This window comes from Galleria mellonella, unplaced genomic scaffold (assembly GCF_026898425.1).
Source record: "Galleria mellonella isolate WM207_F2 unplaced genomic scaffold, CSIRO_AGI_GalMel_v1 utg63, whole genome shotgun sequence".
In the NCBI taxonomy this organism is placed as follows: Eukaryota; Metazoa; Arthropoda; class Insecta; order Lepidoptera; family Pyralidae; genus Galleria; species Galleria mellonella.
In genome coordinates, this window is record NW_026442130.1 from 11945112 (window position 1) to 11967894 (window position 22783).

General features: G+C 34.5%; 1 protein-coding gene across 2 annotated transcripts in view; it reads right to left on the reverse strand.

Annotated features, from left to right (window-relative positions):
* LOC113521870 (uncharacterized) overlaps positions 1–19169 on the reverse strand; it is a 101292-nt gene extending 82123 nt beyond the window's left edge. For both annotated transcript variants that reach the window (XM_031909945.2, XM_031909946.2), the window contains exon 1: positions 18738–19169. The gene's annotated coding sequence lies outside the window, so the exon portion shown is untranslated. The remainder of the gene's footprint in view (positions 1–18737) is intronic.
* Between the last annotated feature and the right edge of the window lie 3614 nt (positions 19170–22783).

Genomic DNA, 22783 nt, shown 5'->3' on the forward strand with positions numbered 1-22783 from the left:
TATTTAAAAGAAGAATAAATAGATACGGTTATACATACCCTTCTGTAGAATTCTGTAGTCAAATATTAACTGATAGTAGAAAAAAAAATAGTAGAAACGAGACCATTATAATCAAATAATTTATTTGCATTTATTGTTTTTTTCATATGTGTTGTCATGTACATATATATTACATTAGATAGATAGATAATTTATTTACATTACTTACAGCACACAAATTACCATAAAAAAAATACACATAATACACAGTAAAAGAGAGATAAAAGAATGAAAATAAAAAAGCACAAATAAAAAAAAAACAAAATATATAAACTAACAATCTCCTTTCTTTCCCTTCATGCGTGTGCCATAGTAACACAAAATGGCCACAACTCAGTTTATTGCTTTGCCCTTAAAAGAGCAAAACACTGATATTCTGTTGAGATACATTAGAGTCTACTTAATGTCCTTTTAACAGATATTGTAAAATTTGACATGCAGGTTACATAATATAACAATTAATACATACAATAAAATCATAACTGGTCGCTGTCTGTACATAGAAGATATATAAGAAAAACTATTATAAATATATATATAGAAACTAATAGAAGATATATATATATATATATATATATATATATATATATATATATATATATATATATATATATATATATATATATATATATATATGGTGGATTTATGAACGCAATAAAACCAAAATTAATGATTTTTAGATATTTTTGTCTGTATATCTGTTTGTCTGTACGTTTGTGCATGCTTATCACAGAAAGGACTTCAACCGATTCGAATGCGATTTTCATTATTGTGTTGCGGTTTTCTCTCTACTTAATATTTAGTGTTTATTTTATTTCAATCGGTTTTTAAATAAAAAAGTTATATCAATCTAAAGAATGCCCACCCGTGCGAAGCCAGCTAGTTGCTAGTTTCCAATATATATTAACAATTTATATAAGTAATTTATTAATTATATTCCTAGTTATCTTTTATCTATATTAAATATTCTATTGTGTAATAACACTTTTTAATAAGATAGTATGTTTGTTTTTTATTAACCTTATTAAGTTTGCTTTCATTTTTTTTATTTCTAGTAGTTTATTATAGATTTTTACTGCTATATAAAAAAAAGGTTTTTATTTAACATTCCAATTCTGGAATATGGTAAATTTAGTCTGTTGACGTGAGTTTGTAAGTCACAAGATCATCTCTATATAATTGTGCAATTATTAGCTTTCATGAATAGGGTGAATTTGTCAGTGACGGGGACCAGCAGCCCCATTGTATTATACTCTTTCAGGGTAATTTCCATGCGGTCTTCTAGAAACCATCTCGGTTACTTCCTAATCAATTTCTCATGGGTTAACCGGCTCGTTTTCATCCTCGTCGTTTGCTTGGGCACCTCTGTCCCATTCATTCATCTGCCGAGAATCAGTTGTGTTTGCATGGCTGTGTTTCAGTTTAAAGGGTGGGATATGGCAGTGAATTTATAGGGTACAGAGGAATAACACCTAAGTCCTCAGGAATAACAACGTATGGGGGGTGTAATGGGCAAAACAGTATACTCTGTTATGTCCATGTTACTGCTCATGTCTATAGGCGACGGTTACCACTTTCCATCAGGTGGACCGTCAGCTTGTTTGCCATTCTAAGTTACATAAGAAAAAATCGTCACTAGCGTCTCGTTAACCTAATACCTCGCATAAGTCAAATAACTAACCTGACTGGGGGAGAAAAGGATTGTTAGAACAGGGGACTAATGGCCCCGTTGCAATAATATACCCTATCAGGTTGGACTCAATGCAATACCTTCTGGAAACTATCATTGTTACTTTCTGATGAATTCGTCACAATAAAGCAACTGACTTGACTTCATCAGTCACCACTACCAGTGAGTGATGGTAGATGACTTCCATCGCTCACTCGTATCCCACTAGTGTATTTTTTTATGCAACTTAGAATGGCAAACAAGCTGACGGCCCACCTGATGGAAAGCAGTAACCGTTGCCTATAGACATGAGCAGTACCATGGTCATAACTGATGTAAATACCACAGACGTAACAGAGTATACTGTGCCACCAATAACACCCTCATACGTTGCCATTCTTGAGGACTAATATGTTATGTCTCTGTACCCTGTAATTTCATTGCCATATTGCCCTTCAAACCACAAACACAGCCACGCAAATATAACTATTTCACTGCAGAATCACGTACAGATGTACTCAATTAGATACTTTTGTACAGTCTCCCTCTGATATATACCAGTATAAATAAATACTCTGTCTTTTAATTTAAGAGTTTCGTCGTTATCGTTAGGTACGATTAGTTAGTTAATCCATGCATTTTCTTCCAGCCAGCCCTATCTCAGGCCATATCTTTGACTTCCCTATACGTCATTGCACCTAGTGTTTCCTTTATCTATTCCTTGTAATTATTCCTCGGTCTTCCCCTTCCTATTTTGTCCTCTATTTTAATACTATGTATACTGCATATTGACAATGCAGATGGAATAGCCATACCATTTCATACGATAAAAAAAAAACTATAACAATAAAATTCAATTTAGACATAACTATTCGTCCATCAATCCTACCAGCAGCGTTCGTTATCTTATCTCTTAATCTAAACTAATTAATAAGTTACAAACCATTCGAAACACTGTTCTATTCTGATTGCACGCTGACAGTTCAGTGGTCACCAGTGACCATTCTGTTGGTGAAATGTGTACACTCGTGTCACAGTGCGACCTTGCAATTTTAGGTTACAAACTGCATTCTGGTCGTATTGAACGAACAATATATTAATTATTGCTAAGCTTTATTTTAAACCTGTCGATTTGGTTGACGAAATATTTTTTTAATTGAACGGCATGTTTGCAGCAAGTTAGTTGACGTCTGGCAAGCATGATTATTGGCCGTGTGGTCCCTGTAATAGGCCACCCTTTCTATTCCCGTGGGTGTTGTAAGAGGTGACTAAGGGTAGGCGAGGAATAGGCAGCAGCGTTTCTCTTAAAACATCTCTAAAGCCTAACTGCGGTTGCCAATCTGACTGCCAAGCGTGACAACTACTGGTAAAACCTACCTATGGGAGAGGCTTATGTTCAGCAGAGGTCAGTTGAAGGCTGATATGATGATAATGATGATAAAATATGGTAATGATTTGGTGACGTACTCATTATTTATGATCATATCAGGCTTTAAATGTTCACTGCTGAACATAAGCTTCCCCCTTGAGGGGTTTTGCCAGTACTTGTCACGCTTGATAGACGAATTGGCAACCTCAGTTACGCTTTGGAGATGTTTTAAGGACGCTGCTGCCCCTCGCCCTCCCTTAGTCGCCTCTTACGACATCCACGGGAAAGGAAAGGGTAGCCTATTCTATGGCCGAACCATACAGCGACCATTATTTATGACAATGTCCTTAAATTGATGATGTAACTTTAAGATATGGGGGATTTTATATTCCACATTTTGAATAGAAATTTGAGTTTTGGATTTACGAAAAAATGTACATGTTTCAACTTATCTCTTTACTCTTTACATAAATGATTTTCTTTTCAATTAGAAATAATAATTAAAATCAGTTAACAATTTGTTAAGATACACATGCCAAAATAAAAAAAGGTACTTTATGAATATAAACTGTAAAATATCTTCTTTATAACTTACATATAACGTATTAAGTGAACGAGCAGTAAGTCAAGTTTAATAACACAGGCTATTTTTAAAAAAGAATTTCTTAAAAAATTATCTTAAATTTGACAATACCAAATATAGGTATGCCTAGTCATAAATTAATTGAACAAGGTTCCCATATATAACATACCGATTACCTAAATGTTATTCAAAATTATTCAGGTTTAAACTATCAAATTAGCGAATGTTAGACTTGAATTTAAAATTAACACAAGTACGTAATCTATAAATAGTGTAGTGAATAGTCTGTTTGTTACCTGTTAGTGCCTAAACACCTTAAGCAATCATTAATTTGGTACAAACGTGCTATATAGGATGGAGAAGGACATAGGCTACTTTTTATCCTGGTCAATGAACATATTCCTATATACATATACCTAGCCTATGCCTACCTACCTATATGCATATGTACATATACCTAGTTATATTAGTAAAAGTTAGGTTAAACTTTAAACTGTTTTATTTTTAAAAACAATTTTGTTATCAAATAGTAATGATTATATTTTATGCATTGGTATTGTGGGTGATCATGTAATGTGGTAGTTTTTTTTTTAATGGGTGATAATGGAATGGTAACCCAACCCGCGCTATCGGTATACGCTGGCAGAGCACCAGTGATGAATTCCACTAGATTTAATCACAATGGTTTCCAGGGAGAACCGCGTGGAGGTCAATCTAATAGGGCATATTGTTAGCAATGAGGCTGTCAAACTCCATTGCTAACTATCCCTTTCCCTCCTGGGCGGCGGTAGTCACTTACCGTCAGATGAGCCACATGCACGTTAGGCTCCCACAGGCGGGGTTACCATACAATTTTCACCCATAAAAAAAAATACCTACGCCATGCCACGAACATTACACCCAATTCTAAAACAGACAACTTAATTTCCAAATATTTGAAATCATGTTTAAAAACGTCCAGATAATGTATCGAGTTACTTCAAACATCACCGTTGATATGTGTACTTTGTTGAAATTACGTTGTTATAACAAGAAATTTATAACAAATCATAACAATCGCCCGAGTTCCAAGTCTTTATATTTATTTGTTTACATATCAAATTTTTACTAATATTATAAATGTAAAATGTGAGTTTGTTTGTTTGTCACCTAATAGCGCCTTAACGGCTTACCCAATCCCTATGAAATTTGGTTTACACGTATTACGTGGAATGGAGCCCCTCTCCATTCCTTATCCCGGTCCATAAGCTTGTTATCCCGGTCAACGAATATCCCACGGGATATATTAAATCGCGATATTTATAAACACAATAAATAATTCAAGATTACTGTGATTGAGTGTATCTTTTTATTTTCTATCTTCTTCTCAATGCAAAAATTGTGATAGTCATTTTATCCATTCATATTTTTTTTGTTTAAACCTTTTTTTAAACTAATAGCTGTGTTCTTGCTCGTTCTTCTCAGCAGAAATTGCATTCCGAACTACGCAGTAGATTCATAAAAAAACGACGATTAAAAAATGCTTATTTGAATGAAAATTATTTATTATTATTGCAATAAGCACAATTTTTTTGTGTAAAAAAAAACAGCAGCAAAAATTACATAATTATATGAAATCAATATAGGAATATACACTGATGACTATCAAATGAATCATAAAAATCGGTACAAAATTGAATAACATGGTCACGTAATCTCTTCCGTTTAGAAATCATTTAAAAATATAAAGTCGTAATAAAATAATTTTCAGTGCAAGCAACAGAAAGAAATGTCTGTGTGAACACAATTGTTGCTTATCTAAATTGTTTCATTAGTTTCACGATATCAAATTTAAATGGAAATTACACAGTGAATATAATTTGAGAACAAAGACAATGTAAAATATTAAGATGTTTTTCGACTGTCACTGTAACTTATTACACAATACTAACATTTCTGTACAGCGTAGTGTTGCCAGGTTTGTATTTTTTCCGCAACTTTGGGGTAAAAATTTTTGTGATCGCATAATTTTGGAGGAATGGAATTCTTGAAGAAATATTTGCAGAAAAATGAAATGGATTTACAAGAAAATGGGGAGAATTTTGGATATTTTTTTTGTTTTGGTATTTGCATACTGTACAACAGTAAGAAGATAAACAGATAGATACTCTTTGTTTCCTCCAAAAGATTACATTAGCAAACTAATTATAAATACAGAAAATAGCAAAACAGGGTAATTGGAGTTAAGCGTAGAGAAGGCATGCTATTTTTCTTCGTTAGCATGATGATTATATGACAAAACGTAATGAAAAAGGATTACAAATTTATGATTGGGTAAAAGTGCAAGAATCGTATCGATTTGGAGAGAAAATATTTGACATTTAGGGAAACCCACGAATTACATCTAACAACCCTATCTATGTAACACCTATTGGAACAATACGCTTAGAAAGCTTTATAAATCGAATTTCCTCTATTCTATACATAATAATTATGGGTTAAATTCAAAGAATAGCGGAGTTGTCAATCATAAACGTATCTGAATATCAAATGTTATGTCATTAAGTATAGAAAAACAGATAGTTAACACTCAGTCATCATGACACTTAAGTTGTTGTCATTGAACATGATTTAGGATCGATGATTTTAAAATATTTTAAGCATAGTTTAGATGAGTTGTGAAATCGCGGAGTGTAGAAAAATAAGTGTCTATTCGTAAAGGTATATAAGCTGTAAATCCATATTATAGGGGGGAAAGCGATTTTTAGTAATAAGATTTAACAGCCCCATTGCTAGCAATACACTCTATTAGGTCGACCTCCACGCGGTTCCCCCTGGAAACCATCGTGGTTAATTCTTGTTCAATTGGTCACTATGGGCCAACTCACCTGTCACCCTTCACTGGTACCCCCGTATACCGATACCGTAGGCGAGGGCACCATTCCATCTTCACCCGTTAAAAAAATCCATATTATATATACATGAGTAGGTAGGTAAGTACTCACAAGTGTATTTATACGAAACAAAAATTCACACCGTCTAAACTCAACAGTCATAATGATTTATTACGATTACGATAATGATTACGCGGGTATTACATTTACAATGACAAAAGAACTAAATACAATGCTATGGGATGTGTTTTCAGCAATTTAAAAAATCTCTTCATCCCAAATCCCTTTTGATATAGGCAGTAAGTTACTAAAGACTATTTTATACCTACTCGTATACCTTTTACTTTATTTTCTTTACTAACTCAAAGACCGACAGATATATAATTTAGTTTTGACAATCGATTAAGTTTGCTCTAGTTCCATATTAAATTTGTGACGATTATAGCTGTTGATTTTGTTTGCGGAGCAAAATATCCACTGCTAAGCAAAATATTATAATATATTATATGTAAAAGCTCATACTTAAATATTATTTACATAAAAATTGAAAGTTCATACTTTAACTAACCTAAATACGGCAACGTAGCAATTGTTTGTCAACTTTAAAAAACAAGTGAATAATTTTCAATATTTCTAATTGATCATTTAAAAAATGCTCTACTAGAGAACTAAAAAGTTAATCACATAATGTGCTGCATATAAATCTATCATTAAAAACTTTGCACCTACTTCATATTTCGTCATAGACGTAGAATACTGACGGATCTTTATATGTAATCTTTGTTAGATCCGTCAGTATTCTACGACTATGACGATTTTGCTTCGGAATTATTCAAATACTTTCTGTAAAGTTCAAAGTTTCAGTAACTATTATTTAATGATAAACGTTCTAGCTCACTATTTCATTACTTTTTAAATAATCAAACTGAATTATTGGAAATTGTTCAATTATTTTTTAAAGTTGACAGCTAATTACGACGTTGCTACTCTTTGAGTGTGAACGCTCTTAATCCACATGACCGGGTATTATTAAGATTAAGGCGCTAGGTAGTACAGGGGGGCAATTTGACAGTTAGGGGGGGGGGATAATTAAAAAATGACTCGAAGCGGTTTTAACCCTCTTACTCCGGATCATTTAAATGCAACGCTACGAGTATCGATACGATACGATACGCAACGAACGGTACGATATCGGTGCCAAAAACAAAAAAGTAAATTAAAAAAATGCTGTAAATATTCATTAGGTATAATTTCGTTTGACGTTACCAAAATATCAACTGGGCGATTAGAGTCGTCAAGCAAACTTTGTCGGGAAAAAATATGTATGGGGGCATAAAAATTTTAGAAATGTTCAAGTGGGGCATGGCACAAAAAAGGTTGGGAAACACTGCGCTAGAGGTAACAAACAAACTTATTTTCACACTGCTAATATCAATAAAAATACCGGGTTCATTCGGCACCAAAAATGTTAGTCTTTTTAGCTGTATTTTGTTTAAAATTTAATATTTAAAATTTTATAAATAAAATACAACTTGATAGTAATAAAAAGAATGATTTTATATATATATATATATTATATATAAGTATGTATGTATGTATATATATGATGTATATATGTATATATGTAAATATATATATAAGTATGTATGTATATATATATATATATATATATATATATATATATATATATATATATATATATATATATATATATATATATTTAAATTATTATAAGTAACAAAAACAGTTTTCATGTGTTAACAATGTGGTTTACACAAGGGATATAACAGTCCAACAACCACTTACTACTTATGAAACTGAATAACTTTCACCAAAAAAGATTCAAAGGTCAGAATACCATAAAATTGATATTTCATACAAACCGCGTATTCTCCTGTTCGATTTAATTTGAAATGATACAATTTTTTTTAAACAATATTAGTACTTAGTGGTTTAAAACTAGGAGTGAGAAATATGTAGTAATACCTATAATATTTTAGTTACAATATCTATATTTTGGCCCAATAACGAATATATTAAAATACTGTTATCCAAAAAAAATTTTTTTTTATACAACTTAGAATGGCAAACAAGCTGACGGCCCACCTAATGGAAAGTGGTAACCGTTGACTATAGACATGAGCAGTACCATGGACATAACAGAGTATACTGTTTCGCCTATGATACCCACCATGTGTTGCCATTCCTGAGGACTCAGGTGTTATTTCTCTGTACCCTGTAAATTCACGCCATATCCCACCCTTCAAACCGAAACACAGCCATGCAAACACAATTGCTTCACGGTAGAAACACGAATTGGACAGAGGTACCCAAAAAATCGACTTTTGTACAAAGTCTCCATCTGGTGAGTTAAAGTAGGTTGCTTTTTATGAAGCTTCACAGTTTTTAAGGGAAATATTTATTTATGTATATGTATATACATACGTGTGTATATATATGGCTGATATGATGTAATTAGTTACGTATAGAGTTAAGCTTGTCTAGTTCTTTTGTTTGAAAATTGTTACAATATTGTACATCGCTCTACACACTGACATGTGGCACATTACTAGTGTGTACAATATAATATAAATAAATAAATTTAATAAGTAAATAAATACTCCTATATATATATATATATATATATATATATATATATATATATATATATATATATATATTCAATAAATACGATCAATTGAGTCATTACGCAAATGTGAAAACGATTCATGGCTTAACATAGATATAAATTTGATTATGTCCATGGTACTACTCATGTCTATAGGCGACGGTTACCACTTTCCATCAGGTGGGCCGTCAGCTTGTTTGCCATACTAAGTCGTATAAAAAAAAAAACTAGATTTTAGACACTTTTAATATATTTTTCATCGTTCTTATAAGTAATATTTACTATTTTAATTAGTACTTTATTTTTATTAGGACTACATTTTTAAGAGAAATAACATGATCGGATCTACTAATGAACTGTCAATAAAGTCATGCACATCGGTCCAGAAATCTGTTCACTTCTTATCAAAAGAAGATATGATCCGACCAAATCTCAGTCTAAAAGTCACGTCAGTCTAAAACTTTAAAAGGAACCCTAAAAATATAGGTATATACCCTAAATATCGGCCTTCGTATAATCCGGTGGTGTCGCAAACAGCGACAGTAAGCCAAATATCCATTGGATTTATCTCAAGATGCCATATTTAGGAGCGGATAATAATAACTTATGCCATTATCCGTACTTGTTGGCTAATGCCTTTTTGTCTATACATGAATAATACACCTTCGCAATTGTATTTTAGGACCGATTCAGACATAACGCTGCGCTTTGTACTTAAGTAAGTGATATAATATATATCTAATATATACTATAATTTTACTTGTACAGTTAGTTAATTATAATACTAAAACTGTTTATTTAAATTTTATTTTTAAATTATAAACGTTATTTAAATATTATAATAAACAGATAATAAGGAAGTGGATATTATAATGAAGAAAGACTGTTAAATAATAGAGAATTCAAGTCTCTGAAACAGTATATCTATATTAAAAGTGAATGTACAAAAGCATATAAAAAATTATGTATATCTGTAAAGTACATATAGCGTAATATATATAGATAAAAAAAAATATAAATAAAGGTATATAATTAGCAACAAAGAGTTCTGACTTCTGACATTTTTTTTTATCTAACTCGCAAGGAACATTGGGTGAAAATAATAAATCCATAATAATCATATTTTCAGCGTTTTTTTTTTTTTTTTTTTTTTTTTTTTTTTTTTACAACACAGGGGGCAAACGAGCATGCGGCTCACCTGATGGTAAGTGACTACCGCCGCCCATGATCACCCACAACACCAGCGGCATTGCAGGTATGCTGCCGGCCTTTTATTGTTAATAATAAAATTAAATCTTTTTACAAAAAAAATATTTTGTTAATGATAGTAGATAACTGCATATCAATATGACATAGCTTAAATAGTTATTTTAAAAAATAAGATTATTACTTAATATATTAGGAAATGGCTTATGACCAACAGTGGACGAATAATAGCTAAAATGATGATCATGATGATGATGGTATTAGGAAATTGTTGAAATTAAGTATTTTATTATCAATATATCCTTAGTACTGTTTATGTCTGTCCCAAACTCTCTATAAAGGCTTACTTACCGCTTCGTTCTGTCTGAATCGGGCTTTACACGAATAATTTCTAAGCAGTCATGAATTCGAAAATGGATGCTATAATTTTATTTTTGTTTATCAAATTGACATATTGTTGTTGATGTTTCCTTGGCACTTTACTAGCACTTTGTAGATAAGTTTCATGTAACCACCTACCTGAAACCTCGGTGATAATTGCCGATCGTGTGGTTCTGGGTTGTTTTATATTCTTTGCCCGCCTTTTAAGGTAATGCCATTGCGCAAAACAATAGATAATTAAATATTCTGGTTACGTTTATAAGATAAATAAATAGAACATGCATTACTTGCACTGTACTTGATATATACGTTGCAACGAATACAAACAAGTGCAACAAGGCGACCTTATTGGTCTGAAAATAATCAGCGACTTGAACAATCCTTCCTACATTATAAATGTAGTAATGTAGCTTCTTAAGGGTTTAACCAAATATTATGAAATTCGGTATACAAGTATTATATAATAAAATAAAAGAAGATATTTGAGAAAAAATAATATGAAGGGAACAATAGATGCCAAAACAATAACTTTAAAAACTTTGTCCATCTTTTAAAACCACTATCACATAAAACAGTATTTTTTTATGCAATTTAGAATGGCAAACAAGCTGACGGCCCACCTGATGGAAAGTGATAACCGTCGCCTATAGACATGAGCAGTACCATAGACATAACAGAGTATACTGTTTCGCCCATGATACTCCCCATGCGTTGCCATTCCTGAGGACTAAGGTGTTATGCTTTTGTACCCTATAAATTCACTGGAATATCCGACCCTTCCAACTGAAACACAGCCGTGCAAACACAACTGCTTCACGATAGAAAGACAAGTGTTTTAACTAATGATAATAGAATGGTAACCCCGCCTGCGCTAACGGTATATACTGGCGGAGCACCAGTGAGGGATGATAGGTAAGAATGAAAAGGCAGTTGGCTTATTGTGATGAATATACCAGGAATTCAGAACGATGATTCCCAGGGGGACAACATGTAGGCCGACCTGCCAGGGTATATTACTAGCAATAAGACTGGTAGTCCGCATTATGAACAATCCCTTCTCCCCCAGAAACACGAGTGGGACAGAGGTACCCAAGCGGCGGGAAGTAAATGGGTTTTAGTCCTCATTTCTATCAATATACCTTATCAGGATGACCTTCACGCAGTTCCCCCAGGAAGCCATCGTGGCTAATTTATTGTTGAATTCGTCACGATGGGCTAACTGACCTGCCTTTTCATCCTCACCTATCAACCCTCACAGGTGCCCTGCCGGCGTGTACTAACGCAGGAGGGGTTATCATTCCATTATCATTCATAAAAAAGAGGTAACCAAGAAAAATGAATGTAAAGTAAAATGGCTAGCAAATAATATTTTACATTGGGTGGGTAAACTGTAATCGTAATAGTGAGGAAAGGGATTGTTAGTAATGGAGACTGAGAATCCCATTGCTAGCAATATACCCAACCAGGTCGACCTCCTCGCGGTTCTCCCTGGAAACTATCATGGTTAATTCCTGATGAATTCATCATGATGGGCCAACTGACCTGTTTTCATTCTCATCTATCACCATTCACTGGTGCTCCGCCAGCGTATCCCGTTATCACAGGCGGGGTTACCATACCATTTTTACCCATAAAAAAAACCTGTAATCGTAATTGTAAGAGAGATAATATGACGCTACCCACATTTAACAATGTTGCACCAGAAGTAAATTGAACATTGCAAATGAGTGTTTATGTTTTAGATTGTAACATCTTTTATGAATACTTATGTTTAAGTCAAAGGAAGTTTTTAACTAACCACTGAGATACAGACGAGGCCTAGTTCGGTGGCTAGTAGATGTAATTAGGTGTAATTTGTTATTTAATAAAGACTATACTAATAACTAGACTAATAAAAAAAAAACAACTTTTGTACAAAATCTCTCTCTGATAATTTTACCAAATTATCAAACTATTAGGTTAAGAGATAAGTAGAAACTTTAGCCTTAGATTCAGGTCCAATGTATTTATATAGTGCAATATACCTATACCTTCAATATGAAAAGTGAATGAGAGCGACTGATCCAGTTCTTTCGTTGTTGCAACAGAATTGTACATTATCCCTATTGAGGTCGAAACACTGTTTGCAAAATATGCATGCCCGCCCTCTTTACGTTACTTCAAAAACAGTAAGAACGATTGTAATATGTAGGTACATGCATTGAAAGTCGATAGTTACTTTTGAAATATAATACATCTATATATTAAATATTATAATAGATATTGTTCTTGAACTGAATTTGTTTATATAATTATTAGACACTAACTTTTTTAAATCGTGGTGAGTGGCAAGAGCTCCACCGACAAGAGCGCAGCTCTTAAATTGGATAAATAGGTAATTTTTTTCACGTTACTTCGTACACATAAATTTTAGAAGTAGATAAACCAATTATACCAATGCCAGAGGGACAGTTTATACAAAAGTCGATTGCTTGGGTACCTCTGTCCCATTCGTGTTTCAACCGTGAAGCAGTTGTGTTTGCTTGGCTGTGTTTCGGTTTGAAGCGTGGGATATGGCGTGAATTTACTGGGTACAGAGGAATAACACCCGAGTCCTCAGGAATGGCAACGCATGAGGGGTATCATGGGCGAAACAATATACTCTGTTATGTCCATGGTACTGCTCATGTCTATAGACGACGGTTACCACTTTCCATCAGGTGGGCTGTCAACTTGTTTGCCATTCTAAGTTGTATAAAAAAAAATTATACATACCACTTCTAAATGGCGTATCAAGATAAAACATCTACTAGATATTTAGTTAGATCTTCAGCACCTACAAATGTGAAAACCGCATCCAATTTAGAGTCGTAGTTCTTACGTAATACCAAAACAAATATACACATAAACAAACGGACAAAAAATCTAAAAACTTATTATTTTGGCATCTATTTATCTTATCCTCCCCCTCTTATTTTTTTTTAATAACCTTCCATATACAGATATATTTAGTTACAATTATATTATAACAGTAAAATATAAAAATACATTCATATAGTATAATATAAACTAAATGTACAAGTTTTTCTATTCAATAATAATAAATAATCTTTATTTCACTCTTTGTTACAATATAGTTTGAAGTCCCTAACTCCCGAGGTAGGTATGAAAAAAAACCTGTGTTTCAGGAGTTAAAATTCAATACTTATCAATAGGTATTAAGTTCTTATGCAATAATATGTTTAAGCATGTAACATGCATCATCATATTTATCGTCAACTGTCCACTGCTGGACATAAGCCTCCGAAGGTTTTGCCAGTAGTTGCCACGCTTGACAGGTGGATTAGCAACCGCAATTTAGCTTTTGGTGATGTTTTAAGATGGACGCTGCTGCTCATTCTACGACCAGTAAGTTTGCTTAATCGCCTCTTACGATACTCACCAGAAGAGGGACGTTGCTGCCCAGCCCTCGACGTTAAGTTCGTTAACCGCCTCTTACGACGCTCACGGGAAAGGAAGGAGTGTCCCATTCTATGCTGGGACCACACGGCAGGTATTTTTGTGGACCAATGACCCCATCGCTAACAATATACTATATTAGGTCGACCTCCACGCGGTCCTACCTGGAAACTACTGTGGTAATATCTGATAAATTAGCCACAGTGGACTAACTGATCTGACTCGCCTACTATTATGCTCTGCGGCGTATACTAATTGCGTGGGTCCCCCATTTCTTTTTAATCCCATTAAAAAAGCACTCACAAACGCCATCGTTCGCAATAGGTCGCACCGCGTGCACACAATTATTTTTGCTTACTGGAATCATTACAACAATTATGTAATTCCCAAAACATGTCAAGTTCTACGACATGCCATCTCATTACATCTAAGTTAGTTATTTTCTCTGTATTACAACATACCCGTTGGTTAAGAAACAGAGCATGACGTTGATCTCGCTATGATTTCAATTAGAGTAATAATACTATTAACAAATAACTTAATAAAAGTCTTTCTACATTCACGCTAGATCCCTTACAAAGTAGACAGAGAAAATTAAATTGCAAAGGTCTATATTTCTACACAAGTAGATCTTAAAAAAGGTAATTATTGTATTTGTACTTTTTGTGTGTGGCAACATTATTTTATTTCCCGCGTTTTTTGCTGCTTTTGTCTTTGTGTCTGTTTTTTATTGTGTGAATAAGGTGTCAACGTATTGAAAAAAAATAAAAAAAAAGGTTAAATTTATCATTCCAAATAATTTATGGTGCCGAAACGCGGGAAATAAAATAATGTTACCATACACAAAAATACAAATACAGAGTAATTGTTACCTTTTTTTACATAACCTCCCTTCAAAGATTTTCAACAATTTATTAAGTTTAAACTTATATATATAGTATAGATAAGGTTATGTGCTTAACTATATAATAGTAGTTAAGCACATAACCTTATCTCTTACTTCGTGCATTTTCATAGTTTCGTAAAAATAATTTTAAAGTTATACCTTTATTCTTAGATAAAGAAACAGTTAATAGTAACTTAAAGAATTTAATGTACCATAATTAGAGACGAAACGGATATACAACAACTATTCAGTATCCGGCCTATTCGATCGTAAATTAACTGTCCGATTAGATGCCGGATATTATCTTGTTTTTACTTAAACTGTATCGATTAAATGATTCAAATAGTAATAATGTAATATTGTTATTTGCATATGTTTTATTGACATGAGTATTTTTGTTAGAATAAGAGATTTCCATTTACCGTATACATACTCCCCCCCCCCCCCCTCTGCACTCTAGAAAATAATCGTAAATATGTCAAAGGCAAGCTTGTCAGAATAGTTTAATAAATATAGCTGATGGCTAGCTCCTCTGTCGGGGAGGGAAGGGATTGTTAATTATGTGAATTACCAGTCCCATTGCTAACAATATATCCTGTCAGGTCAACCTCTACGTGGAACCATCGCCATGTTGAATTCCAGTTGTATTCATTACAAAGGGTTAACTTACCTACCTATTCATTCTCACTTATCATCCTTCACTTGTGCCCCTCCAACGAATACCGTTAGCTCAGTCGGGGTTACCATTGCATTATCAACAATTAAAAAAACTACTCTGTCATTCTCGTGAACGAGTGCTGTTGTGGGGACTGGTGTACTTACGTTTGCTTGTTTGTTTTTCATTAAATAATAAATATAAATTGAGCTTAATGCTAATTATAGTCACAGAACTCATCATCATCATATCAGCCTTTAACTGTCCACTGCTGAACGTAAGTAGTTTACCAGTAGTTGCCACACTTGGCATGCGGATTGGCAACCGCTGTCAGGCTTTAGAGATGTTTTCAGAGGGACGCTGCTGCTCATCCCTCGCCCTCTCTTAGTTAGATTCTTACGACACCCACGGGAAAGGAAGGGGTAGCCTATTCTATGCCAGCCCTTCCTTTCCCGTGTGGACTACATGGGACACAGTACCCATACAAATGTAAAATTATCTTATACATAAAATTTTAAAACGAGTCACTGCTGAGAAGAACTCTTCTCAGTAGTGACTCAACGTCACTGCTGAGAAGAGTTCTTCTCAGCAGATAACGACATTTAGAACTCAGCAACAGAATCAGAAAAAAATTTACGATTTAAAAGAATTTATAAACAAGTCTATTGGAATAAAGATCATTTCTATTGTATAGTACAGAGTAAACGAAAAGCCTCTGAATGGAAATATTTAGTGTTCTACATTTTCTGCGTACCCTGAGAGTCAGGCGTGATGTATATGCATATACGTATGTAATCATAACACACTGATCTCAAAATCTTAAAACCATATAATTTTTCTAACAATTTTGACACCTACTTCCGTTTAGAAATCATTCCGTAATCTATTTGCTTAATTTTTTAATGAAAAATCCGTCAATGCTGTTTTACTCAACATCTACTTAAACAAATAGCATTTCTTAAGTTCTCTAATTATAACTTGATAGCCGTCAAATATTCCTTGTTTCATTACATAATAAGTGAGACATAAAATAAATTATACAGAAAATTATGCGACTCATACGGTGACTTAAAACATAACATTAAGTAAATAACAAAAAATATTATGGATACAGTATTCATAATTTGTGTAATCCCAGCAAGAATAGCCCACTCCTTCCTTTCCCGTGGGTGTCGTAAGAGTCGACTAAGGGAGGGCGAGGGATGGGCAGCAGCGTCCCTCTTAAAACGTTTCTAAAAGCCTAACTGCGGTTGCCAACCCGCCTGCTAAGCGTGGCAACGACTGGCAAAAACTCCCCTTATGGGGAAGGCTTATGTCCAACAGTGGACAGTTAACGGCTGAAATAATAATATTAAAAAATCATAATCCAGTATGCAGATTAGCACATATCCCGACATAACACGAAGTAGCCCTAAGGAAAAGCAAGATGAAATAGCAATAGACTGGTCACATAGCTCGAAGAATCGACAACCTATAGGAAAGGATGTTTCTTGAGTGGCAACCCCGTACGGGCACTGTAGAACGAACCCCACTAGATGGAGTGACGACCACAAGTGCATTGCAGGAAGTCAGTGGATGCGGGTGGCTCAGGACCGTTTCTTATGGCAGTCTACAGGGGAAGCTTACCAGAGGGAGACTTTGTACAAAAGTCGATTGCTTGGGTACCTCTGTCCCATTCGTGTTGCAACCGTGAAGCGGTTGTTTGCATGGCTGTGTTTCGGTTTGAAGGGTGGGATATGGCGTGAATTTACTGAGTACAGAGGATTAACATCTGAGTCCTCAGGAATGACAACGCATGGGGGGTATCATGGGCGAAACAGTATACTCTGTTATGTTCATGGTACTGTTCATGTTTATAGGCGACGGTTACCGCTTTCCATCAAGTGGGCTGGCTTGTTTGCCTTTATAAGTAACATAAAAAATATAAAAACAGATTCTAAATCCATTTATGCCTAAAACAGACGTCTGTCTGTGTAGTAAGAACTCCATAGGAGTTGCTTAAGCGAACAAAGCATATAACATTAGTGCAAGAGAGGAAAAATTTGAAATGAAATGCTATTCCAATCCGTTTGGCCAGCGTAGCATAGTAGGATATATTCATTTCTTATGGAGATAGGGTTGTGCCCAGTAGTGGGATCCCAAGAAAGTGCATAACGAAGTATGGGCAACATAACAATTAGGTACCTGTCAAGTTTCTGACCGGTTATTTTGAAATGTTCTCTACTAGCAAAGTAAAACGTTAATCGTGTAATAATATTTTATATATATACTAAACTACCGTTGAAAAATTGGATTTTGGTAAAGAAAAATATTTAAAAAAACAACAAGCCAGCCCACTTGATGGAAAGCGGTAACCGTCGCCTATAAACATGGACATTCTGTGATGTCCATGGTATGATGATCAATACGGTGTTATTTCTGGCCTCTATATTGTACTTGCTAAATTCACTGTCATATTTCAATCTTCAAACCGAAACCATGCTAACATAGCTACTTCTTGATAGGAACACAGGTAGAACAAAAAATTCTGTTAATTTCAAAATAATAGACATGTGCTCACTGTTTGGTACATTAAAATAATTTTTTCTTTCTTTCTTTACCCCATAAATCAGAATGAATAGAATAGAAAACAAGTCTTTTATTAAAATAAATATAATAAATAGATATAATTTAAAATTTCAAAACGAACGTTAATTATGTATATAAATATACCTAAATTACAAAGACTCGTGGCCATAGATTATGTTGCTGTATTATATCAGTTTATTAGTATGTTTGGTAATTGTTATTAACGCTTTAAATTTAAACCATTAATTTACTCTTCAAGGGTGAGTGACACAAGGGTCGACAACATGAGAGTCATCTGCAGTCGTTCATTGGCTGCAGTAACCGCTTGCCATCAGACAAGCCGTATGATTGATTGTTAACATTACTGTTTTTAAAAAAATCATGAACGGTAATTATTACAAAATAGTATAAAAGTGTGAGCAGATAACTAGGTATACTTACTTTGCGACAGATGGTGTTTCAAAAATTCAACTTCACTGAAATTCGCACTTCACATTTGAACACAACCGAATAATAATGCGTCCTGCACACCATTTCTAAGTACAGAAATTTAAAAAAGTATCACAACTTTTTACGACAAATAAACTCATTAATAGATTGTTTTAAAATTTAAAATTCAACTTTCGAATTGCAACGCTTAAATTCTCCGAAAAAGCGCGAATAATTTTTAAATCGATCTTATCAATAATACCTATCGTCAGACCATAACCGTGACCTAAAATTAATGATTATGTCATAAGAATTTATGTAATTCCAATGGGTTAGTAATTTTTTTTTTATTTGAATACTCGTCCGCGTCAGAAAAGTGTGCCATGCAAATGCGGGCGCCGACCGGCAAAGACGTTCATTGCATAATGCCCGACGCGTGTTTACTAAGCGGACCAAAGGTAGAAACTGAAAGTGGTCTCCCAGCGAGCTTCTTTAACCCCTCCCAGATGCCACCGTAGTTAGGTAATGGAGTGATTATCATTAATCCCCTTTTCTTAACTGCATACATCCGTTGCTTTGACACAACCTACGTTTGACACGCCATCATTTTTTGGAAATTGCCTAAAGTGGTCATATTTCTGTGAAAAATTTTCATCTTCAATTGTAATTTACTTTAAACATAACTGTGTAGTACACAATTGTGTTGTTTGTACCTACCTGTCTCTATGCAGATATACCTACTTTCAACGACCTTCATAAAACAGTGATAACGTACGTATGAAGCACCGTGTTGGATTCTCACGTGCGATAATTTAGTAAACAGAATATTTCAAAATTTATGGTACGATTATAAATTTTGAAATATTTTTCCCCCCGCTCCGATGATAGAAAATGTTGCCAAACCAAATTAATCTGGATTACGACCCCCTGGCAAAATGTCGATATATCCAGTACTATGTTCACAACATTGTCAAAATATCTGACTCCCCCATCAGGGACTACAGTTATTTTATTATCAGCCCCACCTATGTCAAGTATAAAACTAAAATCGAGTTTTTCAAAACCATACTCAATACAAAAATTACATAAACTATTTTATGTATTCAACTAAAATTCACTTTATAAGATGTTTATCTAATCCAGGTTTTAAGTAAACAAAATTGCTTATGGATTCTAGGAATATATAGGTGTTTATTGATTTTCAATGGTACCCATAGTAAATATCTAAGGGGAGAAAGGGATTATTAGTTATGTGATTTAACAGCCTCATAACTGGCAATATACCCTATCTGGTTAACTTTTACGTGATTCCCCCTTGAAACCATCGTGGTTACCATAATTCTTGTCGAAATCGTCATATTGGGCCAACTCACCGGTATTCCTCTACCTAGACCTATAGGGTAAATTGATATTTAAAAAAATATGTAAAATTGCTAATAGGTTTTTTTAAACTCATTGTTAACAATCCCTCCCTCATCTATCACTGGTACCCCACTAGCGTATTGCGATAACGTAGACGAGGTTACCGTTCCGTTTTCACCCATTAAAAAAACCGTTAGATAATAACGAATCTTTTATTTAGAAAATATATAATACCTGTAATGAAAATTAATTTACTGAAGTTAGTATAGACTACTACTAAGTAAAGTTTATTTGTTTTTTTTTATCTCTCGACGTCCTAATGGCTCAACGAATTGTCATAAATTTTTGTCACGTAGTTTTTTTTTATGGGATGATAATGGACAGGTAACTACGCCTGTACTATCAGCACGATGGTTTCCAGGGGAGATTGCTGGAAGTCGACCTGACCTGAAGGGATTGTTAGTATAGAGGAGTTTAGTTCCCATTGCTATCAATATACCCTATCAGGTCGACCTCCACGCGGTTCCCCCTGAAAACTATCGTGACCAATTTATCATTGAATTCGTCACAATGGGCGTTAGCCCATGACCTGCCTTTTCATCCTTACCTATCATCGCTCACTGGTACCCCGCTAGTGTATACCGATAGCGCAGGCGGAGTAACCATGTCATTTTCACGCATAAAAAAAAAGACCCTATACGCTATATTGCTAGCAATGGGCGTGGCAGTCTGCATTACTAAGAATCCCTTCCCCCATATAGTAATTAAGCTGGAGTACATAGAATTTACACATATATCTGTAAATCAATACATCTTAATCACGTGGACTAAGTCAAGAGCACAACTAGTAACAATTATATTTATTTAAATGAAATCGAAAGTTTTTGCTTACGTTTCTTTGTTTGTTATTTTTTACACTTCACACGGATGTTTATTTATCATTGTCAATTTGTTTTGCTTTACACTCCAATGAAAAAGTTCTCAAGAGAAGATGTTAATGGCCCGTGTAGGCGGTGGACAATCCTCGGCGTACTTTTTTACCTGTCGTACATTTTTTTTATGCAACTTAAGAATGGCAAACAAGCTGACGGCCCACCTAATGGAAAGTGGTAACCGTCGCCTATAGACATGGGCAGTACCATGGACATAACAGAGTATACTGTTTCGCCTATGATACCTCCCATGCATTGCCAATTCTGAGAACTCAGGTGTTATTCCTTTGTATCCTCTCTGTGGGAGACTTTGTACAAAAGTCGTTTGCTTGCGCAACTCTGTCTCATTGGTGTTTCTACCGTGAACCAGTTCTGTTTTGCATGGCTGTTTCGGTTTAAAGGGTGGGATATGGCAGTGAATTTATAGAGTACAGAGGTATCGTACATAATACTAAATATTGGAGGAAAAGGATTGGGAACGGGCCTAGCGGTCCAATTGCTAGCAATATACTCTGTCAGATCAACTTCACGCGGTCTCTCCAGGAAACCATCGTGATTAAGTCTTGATGAATTCGTTACCATGAGCTAACTGATCTGTTTTCATTCCCACCGATAATAAAGGCGAGGCAGGAAAAGGGATAGTTAGTAATGAGGTCTAACAGCCCATTGCTAGAAAAACACCCTATCAGATCGACTACAACGCGATTTTCCAGAGAAAACTATCGTAGTTATTCGTGTGTAATTCATCACGATGGATTAACTGACCTGTGTTCATCTTCACTTCCTATTATTTCTTACTGTTACCGCCAGCGTATACCAATAGTGCAAGCAGAGTCACCATTTTAATGTCATCTATTAAAAAAAATACAGGCGGGGTTACCAGTCTATAATCATTAATTAAAAAAGAATAGAAAATATTGACACTTCAACGCACACAATGTCCATGCAAGTACGCGGCTGAAGCAAAGGGAAATTTTGCCCCTACCAAAGCCACAATCGCGTTTTTTATGCAATTTAGAATGGCAAACAAGCCAACGACTCATCTGATGGAAAGTGGTAATCTATGTACTCATATCAATTTTTGGCCTTAAATTAGGTTCTAGATTACTTCATGAATATACATATATTGTGTGTCCGAATGCTAAATGTAAGAATGGATGACAAGCAAGGATAACAAGGAAAAATGGACAGACTGTGAAGGATTATAATCATTAGCATATTTAGAACGGGAAACCAGGTGGACTTTTTTTTTTTTTTTTTACAACACAGGGGGCAAACGAGCATGCGGCTCACCTGATGGTAAGTGACTACCGCCGCCCATGGTCACCCACAACACCTACGGCATTGCAGGTGTGCTGCCGGCCTTTTAAAAAGGAATATGCTCTTTTCTTGAAGGTTATGTGACTGTGCCCATCACAGAATCATGTAATACCCAATGCAAGAAGCAAGCAAAGCTTCGCAAAAACATATCTGAGAGTGTGTATAAGCCTCTTTTAAAGGGCCAGACTTCCTGGCTCAGGATAATTATGCAATTAATTGATTTTAGCACTGAAATTTAAAATCCGGATGTTGTTCATCCAGAGTGTAAAAATCGGCGCTTTCTCCCTAATGCCTCACCATCTTTGCACTCCTGGGCTAAAGTGGGCTTGATAATACGCATACAAGAATGAATCCGGTATAAAATGTGATAGAGATAATTGAAACATTTGAAGGCAAATCAATCCGAGTTGCCAGAAAGAATTTTTTTTATTTTAACTTATATAT